Source organism: Leptidea sinapis, chromosome 10 (genome assembly GCF_905404315.1).
Source record: "Leptidea sinapis chromosome 10, ilLepSina1.1, whole genome shotgun sequence".
Taxonomy (NCBI): Eukaryota; Metazoa; Arthropoda; class Insecta; order Lepidoptera; family Pieridae; genus Leptidea; species Leptidea sinapis.
This window is the reverse complement of record NC_066274.1, coordinates 6,082,957-6,091,920: the sequence shown is the minus strand read 5'-3', so window position 1 is coordinate 6,091,920 and position 8,964 is coordinate 6,082,957. Positions and strand designations below refer to the sequence as shown.

The 8,964-nt window shown below is 32.9% G+C and overlaps 1 long non-coding RNA gene across 1 annotated transcript; it reads right to left on the bottom strand.

Moving 5' to 3' along the window:
• Nucleotides 1-1,217: 1,217 nt before the first annotated feature.
• On the bottom strand, nt 1,218-8,531 carry LOC126966423 (uncharacterized). The gene is made up of 10 exons (XR_007729731.1): nt 8,299-8,531; nt 6,535-6,633; nt 4,216-4,661; nt 4,016-4,065; nt 3,268-3,666; nt 2,969-3,118; nt 2,570-2,868; nt 2,171-2,469; nt 1,822-1,921; nt 1,218-1,772 (listed from the first exon to the last, which is right to left on the bottom strand). It is a non-coding gene; the product is annotated as an uncharacterized LOC126966423 (long non-coding RNA).
• Between the last annotated feature and the right edge of the window lie 433 nt (nt 8,532-8,964).

The following is an 8,964-nucleotide window of genomic DNA, read 5'->3' as shown; positions in this document are numbered from 1 at the left end:
AAAAATCGCAACTGACTCTCAAGTATTTTAGGTACCTACTAGCTGACCACTGTCATTATTTATCTGTGTTGTCTATGGTACCGAAGACTATACTTCTTACTCAGTTCGAATTGCAAATAAGAAAAATTATAATATTATTTAAATAATATTATATAATATTAACATTAAAAATAAATTAAAATAATAAATTGGGTTATAATACAAAATTGCCTTTTTAAACTGAAGTATTGAAACATTTTTTTTGTCAGATAAAATGTACTTTTTTGATAAAAGTATTAATAAAGTACTTAGTTAATAATTGACCTATCATACCTACGTCTCGCGATCGTATTGGAACGATTTTAGGGGTGCAGACGTATATTTTATCGTACGTAGGTAATCACCGGTTGAAACTTTCTGAATGTCACACGTAGGCATTTTTAAATGTGTGGAATATTTTGACGCAAATTAAATGATTTGACAGTAATCTTATTTTGAATAAAGATATTATATTTTTATGAATTTGAATCTCATAGGTAAGTATCTACATTTCAAACGTATTTATGATGATATATTAAATGTTATATATAAATAGATGATTGCCATGCTTTAAGCTTAATATTGACTTGTGTTCTACTTACATTTTCTAAAAAAAAAAATAAGTCAAGGCAAAAATGGTACTTTACTATTCTGTATCGGATGAGTAATGAGAAAATGAAATACAAATCAGAATCTTCTGCTCATAGTCATCATGGCCTTTAGGCGGGCTTTCCAATATTGGAAAGTAGGCCTTGTTCTTTAACTTCTATTGCTGGCAACCTTATTCTATCTCATCCAACCTCCATGTCGTTGGATGTCGTCCACCAAGCACTGTGGTGTTCTGTCGCGCCCTCTAGTATCCCGTATTTGCAAGTGGCTCTTGTCCATTCTCGCAAGGTTCCATCCCCACCCGCATACACTTTTTCTTCATCATGATAGCTATGACGCCTTTTCAGACCAACTGCAAATCCATTAATGCTTTAATGTCATACAGGGTCATTCCGATCACTGCTCTTTCCGTACCCCTCTGTGGTAGTCAGAACCTATTTGCATATTTCTGAGTCATAGTTTCTTGTTCTGTTCTATCGGTGAGCACGGGCATGACACATGGTTCGAAGACTATTTGCGACATTTTTATAAAAGCAGTTACTCCCATGATATTATTTAATGATTGGGTTTATTACAGTGAAACAAAAATATATTACGAATCATTATTTATAGTCAAAGTTTTCTTACAACATGGCATATTCTAAAACACATTTTTTTATCATTTAAAAGTATTGTTTTTTGCATATCATATCATAACCTCGTGAGTGTCGTTTGGTATCATAAATAAATTTACAAGTAGGTATGGTTTGGCCTGATAAATAAATTTAAAAGTGAATGTCGCCTGTACATAATAACCTCGGCATCATTAATAAATTTACAAGTAGGTGTCGCCTGTTTATAATAACCTCGGTCTCATTAATAAATTTACAAGTAGGTGTCGCCTGTATATAATAACCTCAGCATCATTAATAAATTTACAAATAGGTGTCGTTTGTATATGATAACATCGGCCTCATTTATAAATTTACAAGTAGGTGTCGCCTGTATATAATAACCTCGGCATCATTAATAAATTTACAAGTAGGTGTCGCTTGTATATAATAACCTCGGTCTCATTAATAAATTTACAAATAGGTGTCGTTTGTATATAATAACATCGGCCTCATTTATAAATTTACAAGTAGGTGTCGCCTGTATATAATAACCTCGGCATCATTTTAAATTTACGAGTAGGTGTCGCCTGTATATAATAACCTCGGTTTCATTAATAAATTTACAAGTAGGTGTCGCCTGTATATAATAACCTCGGCATCATTAATAAATTTACAAGTAGGTGTCGCCTGTATATAATAACCTCGGCATTATTAATAAAGTTACAAGTAGGTGTCGCCTGTATATAATAACCTCGGCATCATTAATAAATTTACAAGTAGGTGTCGCCGTATATTATAACCTCGGCATCATTAATAAATTTACAAGTAGGTGTCGCCTGTATATAATAACCTCGGAATCATTAATAAATTTACGAGTAGGTGTCGCCTGTATATAATAACCTCGGTCTCATTAATAAATTTACAAGTAGGTGTCGCCTGTATATAATAACCTCGGCATCATTAATAAATTTACAAGTAGGTGTCGCCTGTATATAATAACCTCGGTCTCATTTATAAATTTACAAGTAGGTGTCGCCTGTATATAATAACCTCGGCATCATTAATAAATTTACAAGTAGGTGTCGCCGTATATAATAACCTCGGTCTCATTTATAAATTTACAAGTAGGTGTCGCCTGTATATAATAACCTCGGCATCATTAATAAATTTACAAGTAGGTGTCGCCTGTATATAATAACCTCGGCATCATTAATAAATTTACAAGTAGGTGTCGCCTGTATATAATAACCTCGGCATCATTAATAAATTTACGAGTAGGTGTCGCCTGTATATAATAACCTCGGTCTCATTTACAAATTTACAAGTAGGTGTCGCCTGTATATAATAACCTCGGCATCATTAATAAATTTACAAGTAGGTGTCGCCTGTATATAATAACCTCGGCATCATTAATAAATTTACAAGTAGGTGTCGCCGTATATAATAACCTCGGTCTCATTTATAAATTTACAAGTAGGTGTCGCCTGTATATAATAACCTCGGCATCATTAATAAATTTACAAGTAGGTGTCGCCTGTATATAATAACCTCGGCATCATTAATAAATTTACAAGTAGGTGTCGCCTGTATATAAAAACCTCGGCATCATTAATAAATTTACAAGTAGGTGTCGCCTATATATAATAACCTCGGTCTCATTAATAAATTTACAAGTAGGTGTCGCCTGTATATAATAACCTCAGCATCATTAATAAATTTACAAGTAGGTGTCTCCGTTATATAATAACCTCGGTCTCATTAATAAATTTACAAATAGGTGTCGTTTGTATATGATAACATCGGCCTCATTTATAAATTTACAAGTAGGTGTCGCCTGTATATAATAACCTCGGCATCATTAATAAATTTACAAGTAGGTGTCGCCTGTATATAATAACCTCGGCATCATTAATAAATTTACAAGTAGGTGTCGCCGTATATTATAACCTCGGCATCATTAATAAATTTACAAGTAGGTGTCGCCTGTATATAATAACCTCGGAATCATTAATAAATTTACGAGTAGGTGTCGCCTGTATATAATAACCTCGGTCTCATTAATAAATTTACAAGTAGGTGTCGCCTGTATATAATAACCTCGGCATCATTAATAAATTTACAAGTAGGTGTCGCCTGTATATAATAACCTCGGTCTCATTTATAAATTTACAAGTAGGTGTCGCCTGTATATAATAACCTCGGCATCATTAATAAATTTACAAGTAGGTGTCGCCGTATATAATAACCTCGGTCTCATTTATAAATTTACAAGTAGGTGTCGCCTGTATATAATAACCTCGGCATCATTAATAAATTTACAAGTAGGTGTCGCCTGTATATAATAACCTCGGCATCATTAATAAATTTACAAGTAGGTGTCGCCTGTATATAATAACCTCGGCATCATTAATAAATTTACGAGTAGGTGTCGCCTGTATATAATAACCTCGGTCTCATTTACAAATTTACAAGTAGGTGTCGCCTGTATATAATAACCTCGGCATCATTAATAAATTTACAAGTAGGTGTCGCCTGTATATAATAACCTCGGCATCATTAATAAATTTACAAGTTGGTGTCGCCGTATATAATAACCTCGGTCTCATTTATAAATTTACAAGTAGGTGTCGCCTGTATATAATAACCTCGGCATCATTAATAAATTTACAAGTAGGTGTCGCCTGTATATAATAACCTCGGCATCATTAATAAATTTACAAGTAGGTGTCGCCTGTATATAAAAACCTCGGCATCATTAATAAATTTACAAGTAGGTGTCGCCTATATATAATAACCTCGGTCTCATTAATAAATTTACAAGTAGGTGTCGCCTGTATATAATAACCTCAGCATCATTAATAAATTTACAAGTAGGTGTCTCCGGTATATAATAACCTCGGTCTCATTAATAAATTTACAAATAGGTGTCGTTTGTATATGATAACATCGGCCTCATTTATAAATTTACAAGTAGGTGTCGCCTGTATATAATAACCTCGGCATCATTAATAAATTTACAAGTAGGTGTCGCCTGTATATAATAACCTCGGTCTCATTTATAAATTTACAAGTGAATGTCGTTTGTATATAATGCCTGATTAATAAATTTACAATGAGTGTCCTCGACCCCATCTACAAACGAGTGTGATATAACGTGGCATCGTCCTTATTTACTGAACGATCACCAAGACCGTTTAATGTTGATAGCTCACAATAATTTAAGCTTCTTTTGGCGAGCATCACAGTAGTTGTGTTCCGGAATATGACTTTGACTCTCAACGGGTCCGACATGGGACCAATTTCTGAGCCTCTCACGGCAGCAACGCGGACTTCATATAGTGTCTCTTCTTTGATATCCTTAATCTTTATGGCTTTAAGATAACCATTAGTTACATCGAATACTGTCGGTTCGTTCTTCGGAGTGTAGTGGTTTTCAAACTGCTGTAAATTAGTGCTATTATAAATTAAAAATTCGTTATAAGCTAAATCTTACTTAACGCCTCGTCCCATAAACGCTTGACTGCCTAAAGATCTGTCTGTAAAGAGTTTATGCAGTTGGTAAAAGCCAGCGAAGTAAGTCCGATCGTGGAAAATGAAAATCCAATCTTTTCCTGTATAACTAATATTTTAGGACATTCTAGACACAACCCTTACAAGCACTCTCGTTCTTGGTATTCTAGAGCTAGCCCTTTGTAGTTCATCTGGAGCGAGGCCTAATTGGACCTTTCCCACCCACTATCCTTACAAATATACCCACATGTAGTCAATTTAAAACCAGAGGGCCTACCATCAACTTTTAATAAGCGATGCGATTCCGATGCAGTTCAGTTTAGGTACCTAAACTGAATCACTAAAATTACTACCATGAAGTGCCTTTTACTGAATGGCGCTTGGATCGCTTTTGAAGAATGAACGAAATAAATTTGTCTGTGGTCCGCGGTGTGAAAAAGAGATGACGCTCTACAGTCGTTGCAGTTTGTCTCTCTTACTCAACATATGCGTTGCGTTTCGAAACCTAAATTGATATGATTTTAGCGGTTTTTTTGCGTATAAAATACTAAAAATACATTTTAAAATTGCGCTTTATAGCGTCAAATTATAAACCATTATACTTTTTTGTACTAATAATAGTAATATAAATAAATATAGTTTTTTGAATCACAAATTAAATGTTTGCTGAAATGTTTTCGTAAAAATAGCGAGTTATGAACGCACCTCCATTGATGTTTGATTTGACAGGACCACCGAGTACATTTTTTTTAATTCGTTTTTGCGAACAGGCTAAAGTTATAACGGGCTCTTACTGCCTCGTCTTTAGTATTTTCTTTTCAGTATTTTTTTTTTTCAAATAAGTCCGATAAAGTATTCTCATCTCATCATTCATCAATAAATTTTTTCTTTTCTGTATGTTGTCACTATTTTTTAAAAGTTATGAACAAAACGATTACTTTAATCTAAGGAAGTAGGAACTTTGTTCGACTCGCCCACTTTGTCTCATAAGCTCTCCAGTTTAGGTTGAAATATTACCTCATAGTACGAATGAATGAACGAACTAAATCAGTTTGCGATTAAATTGATATTATTTTTGACATTCAATTGACATCATTGCGATTTATTCAGTTGATTTGACGTCAACCTAAATTAGATAGGTCTAATCACGTCGTGGTACGAAATGATAAAGCAGTTCATTTTAGGATGTCAATTGAATCGCAATAATAGTTCATGGTAGGCCCGCAGGTTAGCATTTCTTCAAACCCCTTTAAAACTTGTAAAGACCTAAAGTCATCGAAATAGTCATGAAATTTTTTTGTTAAATAATATTGTTAGAAATACACAGTTACTATGCAGACTGTACACCACTGTACACTGTACAGATATTGTCAATAACTGACTCAAGTATATTCAAGTTTTGATCTATTATTCAATTTGTTGTTTCTTCGGCCGTGTTATTGCTAATTTGATGTAATTAAATTTAATATTGTTTTTGCTAAGGCTTTATTTGTGTGTATTTCTACGTATAAATACACATTCCTCAGTTATATTTTAATGTGTACGCTACACCTCTAATACAGCGGTCAATAATAATTATAGAGAATACTTACTTCAATGTTCTCTGTTGATATGAAATGAAATAAAAAAAGTAAAGCACGATATTTTCAATTTCAGCATAAAAAGAAAAACACATTCGTATGTTGGTGATAACTTATCACTCAAACCTAACTCATAGCTCGTTAACGATTTATCCTGTTATTCCTTCCAGTAAGTAAATAATGCCTCGTGTTTTCCCATGTTTATCCAAAAGAAACATTCCTACCTCTTGTGATACATCTTTCTTTTCTAATCCTGGGACTTGTTCACCAAATAACAGTTTAAAGTTTCGGGAGATTTCTTCATTAATCTTCCATAGTTTAACCTAAAAATACTTACACGTGAGTAAAAACAAAACAAGCACATTAATATCAGAACAGACGGGATAGATTTGTAACTGATCACATTTTATGATAATTTTTTTTTTTATTTATTTAACCAATAAAGCCCCTATTCTTACAGAGTGACCTATTGCGATCGAGGCTTGACTAAAATTTAAGTATTTAAATAAATATAAACATAATCTTAGAGCTACTACTAACAATCTATACTTACTATACTAGATTATTACTATACTAATTACTATTACTAGAACATACAACAACTACTCTAATTTTAAACTCGTTCAGTATTATTTATATATATTATATAATATTTATATATTATTAACATAACATATATTAATACGTACTTTTATAACTATATTCCATCTAATTTAAAATAAAATCCCGATAAGTAAGAGAGATGGACAAAATCCGGACGTCGAGTTCAAAAGTCCGGTCATGCCCGGAATAATCTAGACGGATGGTAGCCCTACCACCAAGTCAACCCCATGCTCATTCATATTGTGAACTTTGTATTTTAAATAAATAACTACTCATTAGGACAGACAAAGTGACGAGCGAGCCCATATTGTGGCATCATGGGTTTGCTCGTTTACCCATCCGTCCGGATTATTCCGGGCTTGTTCGGACTTTTAAACTCTAGTCCGGTTTATGTGCGGCTCTCTTTCTTCTCCGTATTATACTTTAAATTAGATGGAATATAGTAATAAAACTACGTATTAACTAATATCAAATAAAACTTTATTCTTAACTTGAAACGAAATTTCAACGAGACAAACTTAAAAGTTCGGAATTTTATCGAAATGTCAGGCTTTTGTCAGGACTTTTCGACAGGTCAGTAAAGTCTGGTTTAGGACAGGAGAGAGACAAGCTGCGTGTGCAAGACCACGGGATAGAAATAAAAAAATCAGCAAGTCAGGCAAACTAAAATTTAAATGATCATAGAATTGGTGTCTAAGAACTAAAAAAAAGAATATTGTTATAGACAAAGGCATAATAGGTAGTGATTTGTACTGTTATCGTTTGTAGGCGTATAACAACCATCCTGGGCTTAATAATAAAACGTATTAGAAAATCAGTAAATAAAAAATTGCAGGTGTGTAGTAAGAACGTGTGATTGCGAAAACGATAAAATTTCAAATGATGTTAAACGTTTTTTGTACTGACACACACACCCAGACAGTACACACATACACGTAAATTTTAAAGAAACAACACATTTTTAAATATAACATTAAATAAATAGGTAAAAGAAGTGCATACAGCAATTATTTATATAAAATGCCTTATAAATACATTTAATTTATTGAAATAAATATTACACACTCCACCGCTTGAATGACACACAACGAAGTTACACACACATACATTATAGAGGGATTTCACAAATAAACCCTTATAAAGTTCAAACTGAATAATTTAAATATAAATTTTGGTCAAATTCCGAGCTTTGTGCGACCACTAGTATTAATATAACCAGAAATATTTAAGTCAGACTGACTAAGTAGACGGATACAGAGGTGAGAAAGTTGTCCCTACTATTACTAATATTTTTAGTCACATTTTCTCAATATCCGCTAGGTATGTATAAAAATAGTCCACTCTTATCCAATTTAATAAAAGGTTTAATTATATTCTTAGCCTACCTTATATCCAGAGATGCGATCCTCAATAGTTCTAGGAACCAGTTCCCATTCCACATAAAACCCTAGCGGCTCCAGGAACGAAACTTTCATACCCTTGGGAGCTTCCAGGCTGTTCAAATTAGTTAATTGGTTTGCTAGTACAATAATAAATAAAAAAAGCATTTTATTGCAGAAATATTACTATGTTATCATTTAAAATTATATTATACGAAGAACGAAGTATAGTGCTTACGGAGACTAGTATTACAACGATAACCTTTGATATTGTGATATAAATTATAAGAAATGAACCGAAATACATATAAATAAATTATATAATCTCCTAGCTACATAATGGGCTCATACTACTGTTTGTTTTTCATTCTTATATAGAAAATAATGGTCTAAACCTACAACACAATTGAAAGATATTATTTGAAAGATACTTTTTGCAACTTGCTGATTAACGATGCTTTTTATTTATTAAAGAATGTAAATGAGATGATTCGTGGTAACAAAGTTCTCAACACTTGGTAGATGCATAGCACAATTCGCAAATAAATCCGCATATAATATTTGATTGTCAGTATTAGAATTATGATATTTAAAGCACGGATTAATAAAAAAGTTAGGACTCCGTGTCACTTTCCATTACAGTGAGGCACCAAAACCAGCCGGTAAACGTGT